At 37.0% G+C, this 24,892-nt stretch overlaps 1 pseudogene; it reads right to left on the bottom strand.

Annotated features, from left to right (window-relative positions):
* Positions 1 to 24,466, bottom strand: LOC132314476 (uncharacterized; annotated as a pseudogene).
* Between the last annotated feature and the right edge of the window lie 426 nt (positions 24,467 to 24,892).

Genomic DNA, 24,892 nt, shown 5'->3' on the forward strand with positions numbered 1-24,892 from the left:
TTAATGAAGACTGCCGGTTTCGATGTCAGGATTGCTAGGTATTTTGGCCAAATTCCCATCTACTGCCGCTACACCCAGGGACACTGATTTAAATCTGTGATTTGTACCCGAAACAGCAGCATAAAAATGCTTACTGGGAAAAAGAAAACTAAGGTGTTACAGAATTTGGACAAATATTCATATAGAAGACTCAATTCCAAGGAAATGTCATTGCTAAATAAATATGAAGCTTAAAACCCTGAGTGTTAATAACTATGACAATTTCATTAATCGTGACTATCAAAACGAACTTTGACAAATAATCAATCATGACTTTGAACAATATAAATATAAGATCAAAACCATCACACTTTTTCATTATATTCATAGTCATAGTTCCATAATTATTCCCAAAATGGATTTGATTATGACCAATCAACTATAGTTCACACGGTCTAAGTACAGAATAATGCGATGCTTGTGAATTACTAACAAAATATTTGTGCAACATTATACATATATCAACTTGCTTTTTTAGGGTATGGGTGAAAATGTACCCTGATTGGTTCTGTACATCTAAAAAGGTTGAGGAAAACAATCATCTTCTCATGAATTGTGCAGTTGCTCGAGATCTGCGGTACAGATGTTCTCCCTGCTTAGAGTTCATTGGTTTATGCTGTGGTATATGGAAGAGTTGCTTGCTGGTTGGCTTGAAGGTTGTACTAGAAAGAGAGTTCAAGCAGTTTGGCAGGCTTCCTTATATGGTGTCTATGGATGGAGAGAAATTGGTGGGTCAGTGGTTAGTAATAGAGATATAATAAACAAAAAATGAGACCCTACTAATATAACATAGAATAGGAGGAAATGGCATTCTCTCAAATCACTTCAGGCCATGCCCAAACTTTACTCAAAATCGATACTGTAAGAGCTTTCCGTTCTCAATACAAAGCTTCTGTGTAAAATAATGGGATTTAATTTAACTGCTAAACGATTTTCCCACAGTAAACTGTAATATAATGGGACTAGGCAGGACGAAATTACTAAATTCCAACCTTGTCTAAAACTCGAGTTGTACCATCCATGGGCCAACTCTAATTACAAGCAACCTTGACTAAGGCAAACTAGATTTGCATTCTACTTTGCAGCAAAATTAAACAAAAAATTAAAAAAATATTTTCACTTTGATAATCAATGTCCCAAACTATATGAATCAAATTTAAATGGATTAGGATTTGTCACTGCTAAAATTGACTCTATTCAAGATAGAGAAAGATGTCAGTTTCAAAGGATTTTCACAAAAGAAAGGATTCTGGTTTCTGGTCCACTGAAGGGCCCTTTTCAACATTGAATCACAACAATTTTGAACCTAAAATAAAAACTCAAAATCACAGAAAATAAAGAAACCTAAAAGTCATATTAAAAAATTGCAGCTAGTGACCAACAGGCCTGTGGCCTAGCAGTACAAGGCTCCTACTTCTCAAAGGGAGGTCAGGGGTTCGAACCTCAGTGGAGGCAGTGTGTGTGAGTCCCAACTAGGAAAAAAAAAAAAAAAAAAATTTGCAGCTAGTGAAGAACATGGCAACAAGGAGCCCACCTATTTAATTGGACAAGCACAACATTGCTTCAGATCCCCAGTCTTAAAATAAATCAAGTCACTTAATGCAAACAAGGATTAAAACTAATTGAACTAGCTACTTCAAATTAATATAATCTTAAAATACAATGCAAGTCAAAGATTTAAAGTAAATGAAGAGAAGCTGATATAATAAAAAATATTATAGAACATAATAAATGACAATGTGTTTCTTCTCCATTTATTTAGTCGGAGAACAAATGAGAATGCCAACGTATGTATTGGTAGGAAGAACAAAATAAACAAGCAAGTTCATAAAATTCCAACATTAAATTAACTCACCCAAGTAAACTTGCATTTGCTGGTATTGACGAAATTCCTATGCTTGTAGTCCCACTGGTATCTCCTGCATTTGTATACGAAGGAGAACAGGGAGAACGACAATATAATTCAAGCTTAGAGAACAAAAATAGGTATCAATCATCACATATGTCTGACTCACCAAAACTCTTTTCCCCCTAAAATTTCAGTTTTTTTTTTTTAAATTATTCCTTTGTCATTGCCATTGCCATTGCATAAAGATGCTACTTTATTTTATATACACATATATATAAACATATATCAAATAGATGTTGTAGTTTTTTCATTCCCAAGGTCCAAAACAGAATGGGTATTTTTAATATTTCAACAGGAATCCATCAGAAACATTAAGAAAATGGACAAGAAGATAAATTCATCATATTCAATAGTTACATGGTTCCTATTACCCAAACTGATTATCTGAAATAACTAATGTGCAATTTACTGACAAAATTACTGAAATTGGTAATCGAATTGGGAATACAAACTGATCCCTAGAAATCAGGGATTGTAATAACTAATAAATCTCTAGCTATTAACAGCCTGTAGCCTGTAAATCTCTAGCTATTAACAGCAGCCTGTACACAACCAATAAATCCTTAGCTATTAACAGCCTGTACACAACTAATAACTCTTATTTTCCCACACTCCCCCTCAAGCTGGTGAATGGATGTCATCCATTCCAAGCTTGCTGGTTATTCTCTGAAAAACGGTACCAGGCAATCCTTTGGTAAGCACGTTTGCTAGCTGTTCTCCAGTAGGAGCAAAAGGAGTACAAATGAGGCCACTATCCAACTTCTCTTTAATAAAATGCCAATCCACTTCAACGTGTTTTGTGCGGTCATGTTGCACAGGATTGTGTGCAATATTGATGGCTGATTTATTATCACAGTAAAGCTTCATTGGACCTTCCCATCTGACTCTCAAATCTTACAGGATTATCCTTAGCCATAGCAGTTCACATATCCCGAGTGCCATCGCTCTAAATTCAGCTTCTGCGCTGGACCTTGCAACCACATTCTGTTTTTTGCTTCTCCAAGTAACGAGATTACCACCTAGGAAGGTGCAATAGCCCGAGGTTAATCTTCTGTCAATCATGGATCCTGCATAATCTGCATTTGTGTAAGCTTCAAGAGTCAGTCCTTCCCCTTTCTTAAACAGAATTCCTCTTCCTGGCGTACTCTTCAAGTACTGCAGAATTCTATACACAGCTTTGAGATGTGATTCTTTGGGATTATGCATGAATTGACTCACAACACTCACAGCATAAGCTATATCCGGCTTGGTATGTGACAAATAAATTAACTTCCCCACAAGTCTCTGAAAAGAGCCTTTATCCACGGCCATGTCTTCTGGAGCATCACAAACTTTGTGGTTTGACTCCATAGGTGTCTCAACTGGCTTACATCCTAGCTTGCCTGTATCAGCCAACAAGTCTAATACATATTTTTGTTGTGATATAAAAATCCCTTGCCGAGAGTGGGCTACTTCAATACCAAGAAAGTACGTCAGTTTTCCTAGCTCTTTGATCTCGAATTCCTTCACTAACTGTTTCTTCAAACTCTCCATTCCTTCCAAGTCATCTCCTGTTACTATGATGTCATCCACATAGACCAACAATACTGTCACTCCCCCTGATGCTGAGTGTTTTACAAACAATATATGATCACTTTGACTTTGCTTATATCCCATACTCACCATCACTTTGGTAAATCTCCCAAACCAGTTCTTGGGGATTGTTTCAGTCCATACAAAGCTTTTTTAAGCTTGCATACCATTCCTTCCTTTTCATTTGAGCCAAACCCAGGCGGAATCTCCATTTAGATCTCCTCCTCAAGATCGCCTTGTAAGAAGGCGTTCTTGAAATCAAATTGTTGTAATCTCCAGCCAAAATTTGCAGCCACTGATAACAGAATTCTCACAGTATTTATCTTAGAAATTGGAGCAAAAGTCTCAAGATAATCTTTGCCGTAGGTTTGTGTATACCCTTTGGCAACTAATCTTGCCTTATACCTTTCCAAAGAGCCATCTGAGTTGTATTTGGTTGTGAACACCCATTTACACCCAACCGGCTTCTTCCTTCTAGGCAGTCTCACCAAGTCCCAAATCTTGTTTTTCTCAAGTGCTTCCATTTCAACCTTCATAGCATTTTCCCAATTCTCATTTCCTAATGCATCGGATAAAGTTTTGGGAATAGGGACTGTATTTAAGCTAGTAAGAAAGGCCCTATGGTTATGAGAAAGATTCTTATATGACATGAATAGATAAAGAGGGTGTTTGGTACAAGTTCGAGTTCCTTTTCTATTGCTAGGACAAGGGGTATATGAAATAAATTTTTTTGAGGAATGGGTCATGTGATCTGTAGCTCCCGAGTCAATGAACCAGGAGCTTGAGGAGACTATATCCGAAGCACTAAAAACATGAGAAGAGGGGGAAGGAGAGGAAATACCTGAGAACACCAAAGAACAAGTACCTGCTGTAGACGGTTTCTCCAACGTTCCCAATAGGCTCCTTAATTTCTCTATCTCTTCTTTGTTGAATTCAGCAGATGGGATTGAAAGATTGTCTTCACTGTTGGATTGTGTGGTTGCCACATGTGCCTGTCCCTGTCCTCTTGGCTGTCCACTCTTTTCTGACCAAGCTTTGTTCACAATTTGAGGCTTGCCATGGAGCTTCCAGCACTTCTCCTTAGTATGGCAGGATTTTTTGCTGTATGTACACCACAGAGAATCCTTGTTAAATGGTTTTGACATATCAGTTTGCCCATTGCCTTCTCCAAAACACTGTTCGGAGCCATAATTCTTCATAGCTATGTTTTTTGACACCAAGGCCGAACTCTCTACTGTGTGAGTTTCAATCATAACACCCCTTCTTCCTTCCTCAGCAAAAACAATTGCAATTGCCTCATTTAAGGTTGGCAGATCTTCTTTTCCAAGTATTTGCACTCTTACAGCATCAAATTCGATGTTTAAACCTGCAAGAAAATCATAAATTCTGTCTTTTTCAACAAACCTCTTAAGGATGGCTACATCTTCACTGCACTTCATCTGAATGCAGTGATAATGATCCATCTCCTGCCATAGACCCTTCAAGAGGTTGGAATATTCGGTGACTGACCGATTACCCTGTTTGGTAGCGGAGATTTTGGTATTGATCTCATAGATCTGTGCAGCATCGCATACTTTGGAATAGGTCTGCTTGATTGTTTCCCATATCTCCTTGGCCGTGCTCAAAAACATACAAGTGTCGCTGATTTCTGGTAACATAGAGTTCCATAACCATGACATAACCATAGAGTCTTGTTCATCCCAAGCATCAAACTTAGGATTCTCCTTCTCTGGACCATTACCAAGCAAGTGGTTCAGTTTCCCTCTTCCTTTCAAGAATGTGCGGACCATTTGAGACCACTTCAGATAATTTTTCCCGTTCAACCTATACACTGCCTGGATATTCTGCAATTCTCCTGTTGGGAAAGAGCCGTTGCTTCCAGTTACAGGAATCTCTGAAGTGTTGCTAGTTTCAGTAGATGCTGACATGATTTAGAGAGAGAGATGGAATCCACAGGTTTGATAACACTGGATTTTCACAGAACAAGAACACTAGGAAAAAAGAACTAGCAAAGAAGTCCAAGAGAAGATGATTACCCAGAAAACTAGCCTAGAGCTCTGATACCATGACAAAATTACTGAAATTGGTAATCGAATCCATTGATTAAAGAATTGGGAATACACTCTTATATGTACATCAGAATAATGCTATTCTAGGAAGCTAATAAAAACTGATCCCTAGAAATCAGGGATTGCAATAACCAATAAATCTCTAGCTATTAACAGCCCGTAGCCTGTAAATCTCTAGCTATTAACAGCAGCCTGTACACAACCAATAAATCCCTAGCTATTAACAGCCTGTACACAACTAATAAATCTTATTTTCCAACATTTACAAAGACATGGGTGTCAATGTCATTCTTAAGGAGTAATCTAATAATCTATGCAACAACACGAATGCCAGTTTCAGATACCATAACCGTATTATTCAAACTGTACATGTAGGAATCAAGCACCGCTATAGATGCAATATAAAGCCAATAAGTTTAGCTTAATTGTACTGGGTGTTGTATACCTAGGAGGTAGATTTTCAACTCCCAGTGAAAACACACACCCGGGGGTAGATGCCACGGGTGGATTAAGAAAAGGGTTTTGCTATGGTATGGTGGGGTGCAGCAACAAATTTGTAATTTGATGGACAGAGAGAAAAAGAATGTATTTCGCAAGATTTACCACTTACCGAATATCTCACAAGAGGAAGTATGAAAGAAAAATTTACCAAGATTAGATTGTTTCAAAAAAGAAGCAGAACTTGGTGAACCTTATGTTATCTTGCAAGTTCTTTTCAGTGTTTAGTATGCAGTTTAGCTTCAGAAATATCTTTAGGAATATATTTTCAAGAAGAAGGGAAGAAAAAGGCATGCTAAAAGCAAGATGAATCTGAAATGCACCTTCTCATAATACTGCCTCACTAATTGAAAAAATTGGTCAACAGCCTGAACTGCTTTTGATCGAACATCACTGCACCATGTAAGAGATTCAGAGAAAACTTATGTGTAACTCAAACAAGATCAAACAGAAAGCATGAATTGTAGAAAAAAATGCAGAGGGCACAAGAAAGAAACTGTTTTTACTAATGATCTAGGCAACTTCAGCAAGGACTAACTCCAATATCAAAGGACAATATCTATACATAATTTACACAAGTGCACTGTTCTTAGCCAAAATCCTAAAAGACAATCTATTTGAAACCAGGAAGCCACTCAGAAGAGTGTAAAGGGGCCTTTTAAAGACAATCCCCTACTTCAACATCAATATCCAATTGAGAGTGATCATAATGACCAAGAAAGAAAGTGATATTTAAAAAGTTAGTCAAGTGTCACAGCTGATGAAAGTGAGGCAAAAATAAAAATTTACCATCACATCAAATGTCAGACACAACTGGGTCATTCTTGAAATGTGTGGTATCTATAATTCTTAGCTGACAAATTTAAAAGTAAAATATTATCTTAATTCTCATGTTTTGATCTCCAAAACCCCAATCAAAAGAAACATGAAATAAAGTATATAGAAAACAATAAAAGGACTTGAATTTACACCTTAATTTTAATATTATATTCATAATTCTATATGATGCCAAATTGAAATTAAAGGAACAACTTTTATTGCATTTCTTTGCCTTAAAAAAAAAAAAAAGGAAAAAAAAAACAATAGCGCACCATTTCAGAAGTGTATGCATTCAAACCCATTTGTCAATTATAAAACTGTGATGTCGTGGCCCGAATTTTGTGCGGGGTCGCAACGCGACCAGCTTATGACCCGACGACGAAAATTTCCCGTTTTGCTCATGGGTTGTGGACCCTAATTAGTCTCTTGTAGCCCGATATATAAGGGCACTTAGGGTTTGGAGTGGGGTAAGAGAGAGACTCTAAAATTCATATAGAAACAGAGTGGGGCTAAAAACTTGTAATCTCCAATTTTACACATAGTGAAGGCTTTCACCGGATCTCAACAGTGGACGTAGGCTGTTGCTGAACCACGTATAATCTTTGTGTTCTTTGTGTGGTGTGTTTACTTTTTTGTCATGATTCTTGATTTTATCTTGGGTTCGTTGTGTTTGTCATAACAAAAAAATACCTCAAAGTCGCTAGCAAGGAATTTTCAAGCGATTCTCAACCAACATGTGCAATTCATTCTGTAAGCATTATCACATGGAAGATTCCCTATATTCAGAGTGGGATGAGTTATATATTGGATGGGAAGCACAAGGACCCAACAGATCTAGCACTGTTCTGTCATCATTTATAAAGGCATCTAACGCAGCCAAGTGGCTTTCAACTCCATTCTCTAAGTGTACGTAGATCACTACCAAATTGGCGCCAGGTTACCATTGTCAAAAGACAAGTCGATTTTTCATCTATAAATAAAAAAAATTAAAGATACAAGGCCTAAATGACATAAATTGTTACTCCAAGAAAATTTTTACGTAAGTAGCAACCATTCTAATAGTTTTTGCAACTATTCCAAGTTAACCTTTAAAACCACTGAAAAGGTTATTTCCATCAAATCAACTGTCAAATATGTAAAATTTGTATAATATGAATGTTGCTTTAGTTAAGATCATTATTGTATAGTTCAATAATTGAGGTCAAACATATTATGCATTCACTAAAAGTCAAATTATAGGCGATGCACTGTATCAGAAGAGGAAGAACACTGTTACTTTCAGGAACATCAAGTCAAGCTCCTCCAACTCTCCTTAATATATTAGAACATAGAAGGCAAAAAGGGTTTAAAATAAAACTGCAAGTCAGGTGGGCTCAACCTGACCAACCCAATTTCACCAACTGACCTAGCCCCAACTAAGCCCACCAGAGCCTGAACTTCTTCAGCCAATCCGAGCTTAGCCCAAGCATACAAATTTAAGGTTAGACCGGCGTGTGCTTGAGTAGCTCCGGCTCAAGGTTAGGTTCAGTCTGGGGCTCACAGCAGAAAAAATCCTGCAAGAGCTTAGGCTGGGACCCCTAGCCTGACTGAACCCGCCCAAGTTGTAGCCCGACTTAAAGAAAACAAATAGAATGAAAATGAAGAATATATAAGAAAAGGAACATTTTTCTTTTTGTGCACAAAGAAAGATGCACAAAAGCAAAAGCAAATATTAGATAATCTGAAGAAAAGGTAACCTGTCAGGATCAATGGTAAGTACAACAATATTTGGCAGAATCCGAGTTGCAATTTCTGTGATATCATAATAGGAACTGGTGGCACTTAATGCCATAACACCTGCCAAAATTAACTTATATCAAGACAGACCAAAATGGGAACAGAAGAGAGAGAGAGAGAGAGTGTGAGAGAGAGTAGATCAGGTGACATGCAGAGAGTTTCCACAAAGGAAAATTATTAAGGCTAATGAAAGAATAAACTAACAAAAAAGAGTATATCCTTCCTACCAGCTCCTCAGGCGGGAGAGAATGTATCATGCAAAGCACAAACTGTAAACGCATTTATCAAAACTCTTTTTCGTGTCTGCATTGTAGCTTCAAATCCATCAGCCACCATTTATAAAGGACAATTCTTATCAAAATACGTTTACCATATTATCACTGGATGATAACTGCTACCAACTCTTATTAAACCACCAGCATCACATAACCAAATATAACCGTACAAAAAGAACACAAGCTAACTGTTACTCACCCCTTCATTAAGGTAGCTGGCAATATTCCCAAGTAGGATAGTGGAATTTGTTCTAATTGCCGGTTCTTCGTCCACCTGAATGAATTACAATATGAAAGAAGTTGACTAGAAAGCACAAAGAACATAAATTAAACAAAAGAGAAAGCATAACCATATCACTACATTGAAATAAAAAGGCATTAAGTCTAAAATTTAAAACAGTTTGTATAGACTTTTGTTGTATCAATATATCGAGTAATGCTATACCTGTAGCCTTGAAAGATACTTCAACAAAGATCCTGCAATAGTGCGTTGAGACAGCTGCAATTATAAGTGAAACAAAACAATATATAGAAAGAAATTAGAAAACAACAAATTCAATAGTTTTAGCAGAATAAAGCAATCCAAAGAATCTATTAACCAGCAAATCATGCTCAATACATGCACTAAATATAAAATATATATGATGCTTAATTATATCAACAGAGGCACATAGAAGGAAGCAATTCATCAGTCAAAATGAACCATGTCAATTTTCAGGGGGAAAAGAAAAACATACCAATACAATGTCAGTTACAGGACTTCCATTTTTGTTCTTGTCAATTACAACAATACTCATTCTAGCAAAGATTTAGCTATTAACAACATTGGGTAGGCAGCCAAATCTTATTTCTCCCTTTGGATGTAGATACAGCTATATTCAATCCTAAATCATACGCCATGAAATCTTTTCTTGTAACCTATCAAAAAAATTTCTTGCATTTCTTTTGTATTTGGTATAAATAAAAACTTAAATCAAATTTCCCTTCCTTATTCATCAGTCCTTGTCACGCATTACTGAACTACCTTGGGCAACTTCTTCTCATCCTGTGCTCCATTGATCTAGTTGTGCTCCCATATAAGCACGTTCCATCCTTATTCTACATTTTCTTGTATTGCCATTCATCCATATCAACACCCTCATTTTAATTCATTTGCCAACACATTTCTGGCCTTTCCAAAATTCAACATAGGCTTAACTGGTGTTATAGCTATCTTACAAAATATTTAATTTTAACTTGCTCATAGTCCACAATTCAAAAAGTGGTACTTTTATATTAAAGCAAGGGGAAATTCAGCCCTCCACTAACCATAGACGCAGTGGAAATGTTGGAATGGCTTTTGCATGTGAAAGCAGGCTATCAAACAGTACTATGACAAGGAGTCAAGGCCAGATTTTAAAAGTGAAAAGTTTCAGTTTTTTCTTTTTTTTTTCATCGACTCATCTTTATCATTTTGATACATTTGCATCCATTAATCCATTGAGTTCAGGCTTTTTCTGATAAAAGATGCAAAGCACTGGTTCAAATGACATTCATATGCTCCTACTAAAATATCAGCCCAATCCCTTTAAATGGTACAATTTAATCATTTGGAATAATAAAGAGAGGTTCCTACTTTCATAGCATACGAAGTCTGCTAATAACATACTTTTAGTTCATTAATCACGAGCAAGGGTTACTCTCAGAACCCTATAAGATACTTAAGTAACAAGAATAGTAATAACACTAAAAACGTCAAGCAACTATATAGGCGTTGCATAGCATTTAGGACTTTTTTTTTTACTTGGATTGATTACATAGCATTCAAAATAGTTGTTGTCACCTCCATCAGAAAGCAAACCATACATGAAAATTTACAATTCATATGAACAAGTCAAAAATGTTCATGAGCTGTCTCCTAGCTTTAAAAAAAAGCTGAGCTAAAATTTAGGGAAGAAGGAAACACCATTACCACACCAACTCAACTCAAGCTCATAGATTTCCAAATAAAACCATAATTGCAGCAGTTCTAAGAGAAATTTAAAGAGCAACATATGGGGGGAAAAAGGATGTGCCACTGAATGATTTCAGAAGGATAACCAAGACAACAAAAATATCATATAACACCTATAGTGAAATCCTTCGGAAAATCTGTATATTAAACCTGTAAAAGATTGGTAAATTCATCACAAAAAAGTTATTGTCATCAAGGTAGAAAACTTTTAGCCAAGCATGATATACAATTTACTCTATAGGACTAACAAAGAAACAATGTCATTTATTGCAAGGAAAGCAAAGTTATACAGAAAGATGAAATTGACAGAAACGTCCTAACATTGCTTTCATATGCAATATGTTTGAGAACACCTACACATTAACACTAGTGACCAATTTCATAGTTCAAGGGGTTTAGCATAAAATGATTCTATCATATTGATAAATATTTTCATCAATGGATATTTTACACACCAAAATCGAACACCATGAAGCAAGAGTCTTGCTACCAAAATGATAAAATAACTCTACCATAGGGGCCAGAACAAGCATGGATTTAAGTATCAATTCCCGAAGAAAGGCAGATGCATCAGAGAACCCGGTAGCAACATGAGGATAAACCTGATTGAAAATAGTATTATTCCAGAAACAGGAATGAATAAATTTGTTCCAATCTTATAAAAGTAAAGAGTATTTATTTAATTATGATCTGCATACTTGCTCATCAACAATTTGTGCTGACAATGAATCCCCAAACTGATCAATATGCTGCAGGAGACCAACTCGAATAGCCCGGTCGTTGGAGGAAAAAAGTTTAACAATTGTTGGTAACAACTACAAATAAAGGCAAGGGATTTTACACATCAAATTAAAGTAAAATAGTAATCACAAAAACATCCAAGTGAACATAAGTAAGGGCCACCATGTAGACTTAAAAGTGTATTACCTTGACACTAAATTCTTCTGGTGGAAGCCAAGAACCCATTTTCAACAATGCAGTCAGTGCAGGGGCAGCAACTGAACCAAATTCTAAGGCAGAAGCTAATAAAGGAAGTAACTGTGGAGACCAGAAATGACAAAATGAATTTATGTTGAAATCTTATTGATTGTAAAGTTGAAAATCTTGCATTAGAAATTTAAGACACACCTTTTTCAGCACAATTTGCCTAGGAAGCTGCTCTGCTAGTTTTGGGAGCTTACGGAAGAAAGTATCCTTCCCAACACTGTCCTTCAAGTTTAGAATTTCCATAAAATGTACGGTATCCACCAACTTGTTTTGGAAATATTCTGCCAATCCATAGACAAGAGAGAAAAGAGACAAGAGGCAGTATAAGAGAGAAAAGGTAATCGTGGAACAACTGAACAAGTGAAGCTGTGGCTGAGAGATGCAAAATGAAAATCACCCAAACATAAATAGCAAGAGAAGAATGAATATATAATTTATGGGCTGAATTTCAACAAGTTAAAATGTAACAGAAAATGAGCAGGGATTGTATTTCAGTGAGACAAATAAGTAACAGGAAAAACTATTATGAGATATGAGTGCAATGAACAAGGTCACAACCCCTGGACCCAAAGGAATATGTTTCCAGTCACGAAAACAAGTCTCAACATGTTAGTGAAGCTTTAGATTCAACCAGCAAGCGATAATCAATATTACTAGACAGTGAGACGAAGCCAAGGAACTACAGAATATGCTGTAGTTGAGATGCATAATGTTGATTGGTCACGAAAGTTCCAGCCAAAACAGTAAGGTCATACACAAACACCATGCAAAAAGATGTTGCATGTTTTCTCCTTCATTTAAATGGTCAAATTTTTTAATTACTACTACTTTCAAAAGGATCTCAAGTTGACCTGGAAAATACTGAACGCTGATGAAACTGTAATGAAAGGATGAGTAGTATGATTTTTTGGCTAAGCACATAATAAAGACAACTGCAGAATAAATGCCAACAGACATCTCCCTCCAGAATATTGGATCTAATCTGTGGATAATCCTTTGAGCATGAGATTCCCTTCTTAGCAAATCAGAAGGTCATATAAAGGTTCTACTTTCAAGAAAGGTTAAAAACCAAGAGTTCCAAAAACTCGGATATTAGCATCAACAATGCTTTGTACCAACATTGTTTTATTCTACATGTTCAAGTGTTGGCATTCAGATGGATGCAAATAAGTCAGGTAAAATGGATGCCTGGCACAATGCTCAAAATTTTGGATACAAGTTGCACAACAAAAGGTGTGATGCAAAAAATGCACCACGTTATCACCTCAAAATATGCAAAATATGAATTTAGTTGCATGGTTAAGCAATCTTTGGTCTTATCCACGTTCTTATGTATGAATACAAAATATATGTCCAAAAAGGAACACAATTGTGTGTATGCGTGTGTAGAGAGAGAGAGAGAGAAAGCAATCAAGGCCATAATTGTGTATTTCTATGTGATTACCCATGGGAATAACTACATTGTAACAATGACAACTGGCAAGAAGAACCAGCAACCCATCTAGAAACAAAGTGACACAAAAAAGAAGAAAAAAAAAAGCAGTAGTCACAATTTGAATGCCTGCTCTTGAATGAAGGTTATCGTTTAATAGAGTATACATGTTAACCACCAACTACTGTAAAAGCTTAAGCTATTAGAGAGGGTGTTACATCAATTTTTAAATCCTTCAACATGCCCCCTCACGTGTGGCCTTCTTTTGGTCCACAAGCGTGTCAATTTTAATTATCAGGCCATGTTGACAACCATCTAAGCTTAAGCTATTAGAGAGTGTAACTTGAATTTTTAAATCCTTCAACAATACATAGACAGTGCCAAGTGATTAGATAACACCCCATACATCCATCTGCAATATTTAAAACAAGAAAAAAAATCCTGTCAAAAGATCCGATGTTATCAAAGGCCCAAGGCGCACTAAGGTGCTAGAGGTCCTTCGGAGCCTAGGCGCAAGGAGCAAGGTGAGGCGCTCGCTTGAGTGAAGTGAGGCGCGCGCCTGAAAATTTAATTACTATTAAAGCATATTCATATTCCATATTAAAGGTGCAAATGTTGTCAAAGGCGCAGCTGGGCACACAACAGGCACTAGTGTTGCGCCTATATGAGCCTAGAACCTAGGCGCGCGCCTTTAACAACAACGTATAATCCATATGCTACATCGTCAAACTCATGCCTATATAAAATTTTCTAAAAGATTATATCTGCCAAATTTAGTGCCAAGAATGGCCCATATGTGATTTTATTTTTATTTTATTTATTTATTATTATTATTTTTTTGTGACAAGTCATATGTGTAGATGCATTTACCATAGCTTTATTGCATACAAATCGTCAACCTGCAGTCACCTATTAAACAATAGAAGTAGAAAACAGCACAAGTTTCATGTAATGATTGCATTAAGATATATGATAGCAACACAAAACAATATCTACCATTACAGACATCAGATGAAGAAAATTTCTCTTTTTTCTTTTCATTCAAAAGAAAAAACTCTCCTTTTAGAAAGCATACTGTTAACTTAATTCAAAACTAGTTTCACATATCTTTACTCAAATTACTGAAAACTAGAAAGCCAAAGAACTCACCACTATTTTCTATAAGCTTTGATGAGTTCAACCTGCGAAGTGGCATAGAGCTCAAGAGCCGCTGATAATCTGGAAGTAGAGACTGTGAGACAAAAAACAAAAAATAGACAGACGGGAATGAAAAGAATTCTTTCAAGTGACTGTAAGTTAAAGTAACCCAAGACAGACACAAAGATGAGCACACGCATCCAATGACTCAAAAGATTAAAGTAATTTGGATGGGTAAAAAGCAATGAAAGTGAATGACAAAGCAAGAACTACTGGAGACCAAAAAGCACTCACTGAATGTAAAATTACAGTAACAGGCTGACCTTTGGTATAGAAGCAGTGTTACGCAGCTCCTCTGTCTTGCTCAACTTCATACCAGAGAAAAGTTCATAAATAAGACAGCCGAGCAATTAGAAGGAATCTTAGATTGCAATTAAAAAGAAACATCAATAATACCCATAGATTAAGCAAGAAAAGGTGAAATGCCCAACAGTCAACAAAACTAGAAAGATTACTAAAGACCACAAAGTACAGATTATATGTTTTCCATGTAAAACTATCATTTCTAACTATACCTTTGCTTTAAAATGGAAGTTAATCCTTCCAACCTACATATGCACCCAAGTCAGGTATCTTACTATTAGAAGTAAGAAGTACCGCTCTTAGCATTCATGCAATATGGAGAGATCGTTTAGCAATATATTATTTTAATATATTGATAAAATAATATACCATAACCACAAAAAGGGCAGTACAGACTTACCCAAGCCCCAAGAGTCAATGGCCCAAGGTGGAGATTTTCTGATCGTTGCCCACTCAGACTTCAACAACTCAACCGGTTTGTATTGTGAACCAATAAGCCATTCATATTGCTGTATGGAAAAATAATAATATTAATCAATGCGTGAGAAATAAAACTATCTTCAATTAACCACTGCAAAGCTGCTACTCATCCTGACAAGAATTCTACCACAAGCCATTGAAGTGCCGAAGAAACTAAACAAAGGCAAATTCTAATTAATCAATTAGCAGCGCAAAACAAACAATTGTAGAGTAAAATAAGTATTCATATTCCAAGGCATGTGCTGAAAAAAAATACTGCAGCAGAAGGATTCATTTAGTGAAACAATTATCTCCTGTAAAATCAAGAAGCTGCATTGCTTGGACTTGGATCAATAAAATAAAAAATAATGTATTCAACATCAGAAGTAAAAAAGAAATTGCAACAAGTATCATATTGAAAAAAATATACGGATTACCAGCATAGGTCCCGAAGCAGCTTCATTGTTCCCATCAAACTCGGATAAAACATCAAAAGCATGCAGCTTCCAGTCCAAAGTTTGAGTAACAACAACACTGGCCAAGCAAACATTACCATGAACCTGTGGTAGCCAATACGAGACAAACATACAAACAAATATATAAATAATAGTATTATATATAATACTATATTAGATAGAATGATAGATAGATAGATATACATATAGAGAGAGAGAGAGAGATCTTTTTTCCTTTTTTTAAAGGATTTTAGAATATCTTAATATATTCCAATATATCAGTAGAAATATAAATGAAAGAGAAGTACAAGCAATTGACTAGAAAGTTCTACACAAATATTCCTGTCTGACTTCTAGATAACATGTAACACTGTAACCATGCATTTGGAACGGACAATATTAGAAGTTTGAAACCTCGAGGCATGCAAAAAAGAATACATCACTACATAAGCGAAATGCGTCCACATTTCTTAACATGACACCATTTTAAACAGCTGTTTTTTCCCCAGTCAAAGCACTAGTATCATCAGCGTTTACAGGCTACCAATAGGAGCTACATACAGATCATAATGGACCTGCAGAAAACCAAATTGTTCATTGTTTCTTGATCTGCAGCCCATGTTGAACTCCAAGAACATTTCATCATTTTTCCTTTTTTTATTTATTTGGTGGGGAAACATCATTCAAGTTTTTTCTTCTTGCAATAATTTTAATAGATGGCCTTTTTATAAAACTTTTATATAGCTAAAGTTTTTTTAGAGGAAAAAAGGAAAAGGTAAGGCTGAGTTCTACATAAAGGATGGTCAACTAAACTCAAGTAATACATATATATCTATATTCTCCCTCTGTCCCATAATTCTTGTCCATCTTTCCATTTTGGGATGTCCCAAAATTCTTGTCCCTCAAAATGTAAAAGATTACATACTTCTGAAAACATCCTCAACTTTTGAAAACTTAAGCCAACTAACACTATATTTTGAAGGGTAGTTTTAAAATTTTAAAAGGGGACAATATGATAGTTCTACTTTAATATCTTCTAAGAAAGATTTTTGGTGGGGGCTTTAACCACAATGCCTTTACTTTGGAACCTTTTCTAGATACCAGTTTGGCTGCAAGTGTTTGTTGCAGAACTCACATGTGATAGTTAAAAGATATTTAAATTACTACTTTACCATGCAATATTTAAAGACAAACTGTTATCGAGGACAAACCTAGATAACTAATTTAAAATTAGATTAACCCAGGAAATATATATATATATATATTAAGTAATGAAGATCGTCGTTACAAAGTGATGATCTACACCATGATATGCTCGGAGGTGGCGTATGACCCGGAACAGGATCAAATCACTTTGTACTCGGAAGAGAAATGACTGGTTTCGACCTGCCTTGGCCTCATCAGAAAAACTGCTCCAGTCCCTAACCAGTGTTGCAGAAGAAACGAAAGTCACGAGGCTGGCACCCAAGTAGGAACAGTCTGGTCTGGGCTCACACCCATCCCATACTATCCCGCCTCGGAATTTTTCCCCGGACCCAAACCCATTCCCTCCGCAAGACGCTGAAGGAAGGGAGCATCCCTTTATAGGACGTGGCAGGTCATATCAATAAAAAGCTTTCACCATGTGGGTAAAAGCTGTTTGTCCTTTTTCTCCACCGAAAGCAAAAAGCAAAAGCAAAAGATGCTTTTCATTTTTGTTGACACCTTCGTTATTGCTCTGTCATCATGAAGATGATTGTGACAAGAGAAACCGTCACGCCTGACATCAGCATTGATGAAGCATTCATCTATCCGGCTGCCTCGTGGTGCTATATGGTTCTCTCCTCGGATACTGCCAAGTCGTTATAGCACTCCGTATTTGCTGGACTCATATGCGCAATGATCAAATGCTAACCCTGGCCCTGCCCTCATCCGCTCATGCCGTCCCGCTCAAGCCTCTCTTGGGACTTACTGTTTGGCTCGGGTCTTACTGTTTGGATCCGGACTCACGGGCGGGGGAAGACATCACCACGCGCAAGCGTCTTACGAACAAACACGAAACTGGACAAGGAATTCTCATATTCGAGGATAGCATGACTCCACCTTTGTCGGCAACCATAAAACTCATCATCTTCACAGCTGAAATGGGCGTTGACTGATTGCCACTTGGCTCTGATACCAAAAATATAAGTAATGAAGATCGTCGTTACAAAGTGATGATCTACGCCATGATATGCTCGGAGGCGGCGTATGACCCGGAACAGGATCAAATCACTTTGTGCTCGGAAGAGAAATAACTGGTTTCGGCCTGCCTTGGCCTCATTAGGGGAACGGCTCCAGTCCCCGACCAGTGTTGCAGAAGAAACGAAAGTCACGGGGCTAGCACCCAAGTAGGAACAGTCTGGTCTAGGCTCACACCCATCCCATACTCGTCGTTACAAAGTGATGATCTACGCCATGATATGCTCGGAGGTGGCGTATGACCCGGAACAGGATCAAATCACTTTGTGCTAGGAAGAGAAATGACTGGTTTCGGCTTGCCTTGGCCTCACTAGGGGAACGGCTCCAATCCCCGACCAGTGTTGCAGAAGAAACGAAAGTCACGGGGTTGGCACCCAAGTAGAAACAGTCTGGTCTGAGCTCACACCCATCCCATACTATCCCGCCTCGGAATTTTACCCCGGACCCAAATCCATTCCCTCCGCAAGACGCTGAAGGAAGGGAGCATCCCCTTTATAGGACGCGGCAGGTCATATCAATAAAAAGCTTTCACCATGTGGGTAAAAGCTGTTTGTCCTTTTTCTCCACCGAAAGCAAAAAGCAAAAACAAAAGATGCTTTTCATTTTTGTTGACACCTTCATTATTGCTCTGTCATCATGAAGATGATTGTGACAAGAGCAACCATCACGCCTGACATCAGCATCGATGAAGCATTCATCTATCCGGCTGCCTCGTGGTGCTATCTGGTTCTCTCCTCGGATACTGCCAAGTCGTTATAGCACTCCGTATTTGCTGCACTCATATGCGCAATGATCAAACGCTAACCCTGGCCCTGCCCTCATCCGCTCATGCCGTCCCACTCAGACCTCTCTTGGGACTTACTGTTTGGCTCGGGTCTTACTGTTTGGATCCGGACTCACGGGCGAGGGAAGACATCACCACGCTACGAACAAACACGAAACTGGACAAGGAATTCTCAAATTCGAGGATAGCATGACTCCACCTTTGTCGGCAACCATAAAACTCATCATCTTCACAGCTGAAATGGGCGTTGACTGATCGCCACTTGGCTCTGATACCAAAAATATAAGTAATGAAGATCGTCGTTACAAAGTGATGATCTACTCCATGATATGCTCGGAGGTGGCGTATGACCCGGAACAGGATCAAATCACTTTGTGCTCGGAAGAGAAATGATTGGTTTTGGCCTGCCTTGGCCTCATCAGGGGAATGGCTCCAGTCCCCGACTAGTGTTGCAGAAGAAACGAAAGTCACGGGGCTGGCACCCAAGTAGGAACAGTCTGGTCTGGGCTCACACCCATCCCATACTATCCCGCCTCGGAATTTTTCCCCGGACCCAAACCCATTCCCTCCGCAAGACGCTGAAGGAAGGGAGCATCCCCTTTATAGGACGCGACAGGTCATATCAATAAAAAGCTTTCACCATGTGGGTAAAAGCTGTTTGTCCTTTTTCTCCACTGAAAGCAAAAAGCAAAAGCAAAAGATGCTTTTCATTTTTGTTGACACCTTCATTATTGCTCTGTCATCATGAAGATGATCGTGACAAGAGCAACCGTCATGCCTGACATCAGCATTGATGAAGCATTCATCTATCCGCCTGCCTCGTGGTGCTATCTGGTTCTCTCCTCGGATACTGCCAAGTCGTTATAGCACTTCGTATTTGCTGCACTCATATGCGCAATGATCAAACGCTAACCCTGGCCTTGGCCTCATCCGCTCATGCCGTCCCGCTCAGGCCTCTCTTGGGACTTACTGTTTGGCTCGAGTCTTACTGTTTGGATCCGGACTCACGGGTGGGGGAAGACATCAAATTGGATCCGAAATATATATATATATATATATATATATATATTAAGTAGAAAAAAAAGATCAAAAAAAATTATATTTAGCCCCAAATACTGGGCCATTGGTTACTAACTCCCCTGTCATGAAATTGCTAACTTCTTTGAACTTTCACAAGGCGCATGTCAGTCAAAATGGTACAAGAAGACAAAGAAGGGCACGCCATAAGAGATGCTCAAATCTGCAAAATTCATGACCAGCTCCTCCAAAAATCAAATAAATAAATAAAACCTTTTGTGAAAGACTGAAAATTATTTTATAAAATTTTGGCAGAACAAAACAAAAAATGCAGACGCAATTGAAAAAACTCACAAGTTTACAGTCGTTATTTAAGAAGCTTACAGCTTTTGCAATCTGGTGCAATCCCCACGCATAATACTCATCCCTGCCACCAACAAAGGGTAAAACAGAATTCAAAATACAAATCCTTGCGAACTTAAAATTTAAGGAACCACAACAAATTTTTGTGAAAGATATACTTCAAGAAATCAAAAGGAAATGAAGACCAAAAACCAAATAAGCACCCTAGAAGAGGAAATGCATTGCCCAAACAGCACTATTTTTGAGTTGAATTATTCCCGTAAAAAGTCATATGCAATCAAACACTTGGGAAGTTCCCAAACAATGTTTTTCTATACAAATGGACTAAAATAAATTATCATATACAGAATCACATGCAGTGAAAAGATTTGAGTAAAAATGTAACAAGTGCACAGCAGCATTGGAATAAGCAAGGAAAAGCGCATCCAGAGTGACAGATTTATATACCTTCTAATCCCAATTCCTTGATCTTTTCTGACACTGGCATAACAGGCTCAGTGACAGTGTAGATATTAACCTTTGTAGAAGAACCATCAAAAGTTTCAGTCCCTGTACTATGAAGAAATGACAAAATATTCGGATGCCTAACCTGAAAGGAGCAAAAACAGCGGGTGATGCAACCAAATTAAGAATCAAAACAATTTAAATGAAGATCTACACTGGGAAAACACCATAAATAAATAGCAAATTAATAAAATCCATTGTATATTTCATTATAGAAGTACGGGACAAAATCTAAATCTCAAATGCTAAATATGGTTTCTCAAGCCCCATAACTGAAGAGTGGCAAATACAGATGAAAAGTTGACAAAAAAATGGCAAAGAAAAAGCTGTTTATGGAACTTTAGTCTAGATAATTAAAGAAGTTCCAAAATGGTAAGTTAATAGAATGATTTGCATCTAAACGTAATACATAAGCATGGATTCTCCAGGACCATGACTGGAGTCGCGAGCATGTTTAGGTGCAATCCCCGTCAAAAACAGATCCTAAGTTGTACTGTCAGAACTGACAGATCTGTCTCTCTCGCATGCTTCCAAACACACTACTGTCTAAGATAACATGCAGACCCAATGGTTCCCATGAATAAAACAAGCTGACTTTTGACAAGATAGATGAACAATGTAGGGATTTGAATGGTGAGGCCTAATACAAAATTTTCAAAAAAAAATACCAACTTTGAACTCTGAAATATGAGAATTTCCGGGAATACAAAATCAACTTGTGCTATTGACAGTGTTAAGCACGGGTGGGTTATCATTCAACAACAACTAAAGGGCAACATAGCCAGATCAAAAGATCTAGGCTCAAGCTAAAAACTGTTCCTCTCGCGGTCTCACCTCATCTGTAGCATATTTGAACCTAAGCCCCCAACTGTGAAACATCAAATCCATCTAATAAAGAAAATAGATCATGCAGTGACACGAGCTATTGTTTTTATAGTAGGTACTATAAGCTAAAAGTGTGTAACTTCAATCAAGTTGGGCTGTGAACTTCCCCAACATTCATTGACTATCTCAATTCTCAAGTAAGAACTCAAAATAAATGAAATCTCAGGAAAATTAAATAAATGACTCCTACAATTTACTAAAATTTGAGTTACAGACTCAAAGGAAACATAGATGGGATTGAGAGATGGAACAACACATGTTGCATCAAACTCATAAATAAAAAACTATAGAAAACAAGAGTATGTTGCAGCAAGCATAAAGGAAGTAACTATTAATGTCTATCCTATATTTCTAATTTTATAGCCATTGATAGATTACCGTGCGGAGACGCTTGACACCATTACGACCAGCAGCTAAATGTCTGTCATTGGCACTACTCCCCGAAAGAGAGAATATTGACACCGACGACCCTTCCTCCTGTAAAAACAGACTAATGATCGGTAGTCAATTAAAATCCCAAGAAAAGGACAGAGAGAGAAGGAGGAACAATACTACAGGAGATCTTTAATGCTCCTAGAGTTCAAGTTTTAAGACAGTTAATTATGAAAAATCCTGCAGTGTTGCACTAGAATGTAGATCAGACATTCGAATCTAAAATGATACACCAAAATGTGCTTTTAGCAGATATATAAACAAGTGCAGATTAATTATAAATAAATAAATAAATAAATAAATATATATATATATATATATATATATATATATATTAGTGTCATGAATACTTACATAAAGTTTGATGAGTAAGAGGAAAAACTTATAGAAACGCCATCAGCTAAAATAAATGAAGGACATGTGATTGAAATCACACCATTGGTGCCATTGAGTTCTTAGGTAATGGTGGTGGGGTACTGAGTGTATGGAAAGCCGGCCAAAGGTTTAGCAGATTTTTTTGGGGGATTGTTACTACTTCAATATAAAGTACGGACATCATACAAGATACTGATTGACCCAATATAGACACACCAGGATGACACATCTTAAAAGACCAAGATAGACATGACAACAAATTTTTATTTTTTTTTCATACAAAAAATTTAAGATATATACAACATAACATTTTTCATGGTAACTAAATATAAATTTCATGACTACATCATACATGAAACTTATATAAATTTACATAATCATAGTGACCATTGTAATACAGAAAGTCATAATAAAGACATGGCATTTATGTATATGTGCATAGATATGATAACTCCTCTTACATCCACTCCTTCAATGAAGAATTTCGAAATCTTTTGTTTTAAAGATGATCAAACTTTTTTGTTTTTTTATTTTATATATAAACGTTTAATTTATTCCTTCCATTCAATTTTTTTTTCATGCTAACAGAAAATTATATACAATGTACAGAGTTATTAATTGCATGATGGTGATAATCTAAGTGCCGGCCATGCGTCAAAATAAGAAAATTATTTTAAAATCTTTGACAAGTCCAAAATGTATAGAACATGTGTATGGAAGTGTCCAATATGTTTCTGACACGAACAAAGCTCCTCCCTAGATTTATCCATACTTCTTAGACTTCATCAAATTTCCAGTATCTTGTAAAGATGCCGATCAGAAGACTTCAATTCTTTTTCTCTTTTTTTCCTACTAAGAGAATAGGAGAGACGTTCACAACTACTGCCACAAGAAAACCACCTCCTATCTAAAAAGGACCCTTCACTTCATTTGTACCTTCTTTGCTTAGGCTTCCAACTATCCTACTGACAGGATACTGCTTGATTATTTTCCTGGACATGCTGGCAGTTTTGAAATGATGTGAATAGTGCATAAGGAATAAGGATCAAGCTCTTTTGACTAGAAAATGTTTAGAAGACCCATGAATACTAAACCATCCCATTACGCATGTGCAAAATTTTAATCGCTCATTGGGGGCAATTGTAGAAAATGGCAGCCATTCAATGACAATGAGACATTTCAAGGATACTTAAAACTGATCCTATGTCATCAGATGAAGGAATAGATTCAATTTTCTTCAATACACCGGTTCTAGACGATGAATGTACAGCTTAAGCTACTATACCAAAAAATCAATGGACCCATTCAACTTCCATTTTACTCTCTCTCCCCCTCTCTCTCTCTATCTCTCCCACACACACAAGTCAACCCCAATTTCCACCCAACAAATTCCACCTGCAATGCTCACTATTTTAAGTGCAATACCTCCCCCTTCACCAACAAGAACCCAAGCTTACAGTTTGTGCAATACTGCCGCGGCCCATTAGAAATCAAAGTCCATATGCTACTCCTAAATTACTCGACCTTGTTAGTTGAACTGTGGAATGTATAACTCAGTAACAAAGCAGGCAAATCTATAAGCAATTCCAAACCCATTCCCAACAATTAGGAACTAAAAAGAACAAATTATCAATTACTTTCAAACCTCATAACTTGTATAATGATCAAATGCAGATGACGATCAAGGCAAATTACATCTAATGGCCCACAATAACAGTAATAAATGAGGACAAAACCCAACATTTATGCCTGCATTACAAAATTGATGTCCTCAGACCGCTCAGAGTCCCTTAATCCTTATGAAATTAAAAACCGTTGTAGAATTAAAACAACAAAATATGCAATATACGGGAATTGATGCATACAAACATGTAATATATATATATATATATATGTATGTATGTATATATGTATATGTATATGTGTGTATGTATGTATATAATGTGTGCGTATAGAGAGAGAATGATGAATAATAACCTTGGAGGTGCCGCGATAGTGAGTCCACGAGCCCCATGCAGAGAAGTAGGGTTCTCCAATGTTATAGGGTAGATCTTTTGGACCCGAACCAGATCCAACAACTACATCTTTCAAGAATTTCAGCATTTCCTGTAAAGAACAGAGAGTCTCTCTTGGGCTCGAAGAGAGAGAGGCGAAAATGGAAGGGAACGAACCGGGAATAATATATGTCTGATCCAGTACTTCGCGATGTAGAGAGATAACTGACTTCCGGAGTTCTAAGCCGTTAATCAGCAGGATGTGATTTTAGGAAAGAAGAAATAAAATTGGAAAAACGTGGTTGAATTCAACGAACTTTGACAACTAAGGGTGTGATTTTTTTTTTTTTTTTTTTTTTCCTGACGTAAGGGTGTCAATATGATTTACCAACATTCGTGTCAAAAACAAAAAAAAAAAAAAAAAAATTGCCAACATTCCAATTACCTGAATTCGGTCTGCAATTTCCGGAGTATATATATATTTTTGTAAAGAAAAATAATATGGTCACCGAATAATTTCTCGAATAAGTTCCGA

Source organism: Cornus florida, unplaced genomic scaffold (assembly GCF_030987335.1).
Source record: "Cornus florida cultivar Cherokee Brave unplaced genomic scaffold, ASM3098733v1 CherokeeBrave_3.0.0_Hap2_Chr06, whole genome shotgun sequence".
NCBI lineage: Eukaryota > Viridiplantae > Streptophyta > Magnoliopsida > Cornales > Cornaceae > Cornus > Cornus florida.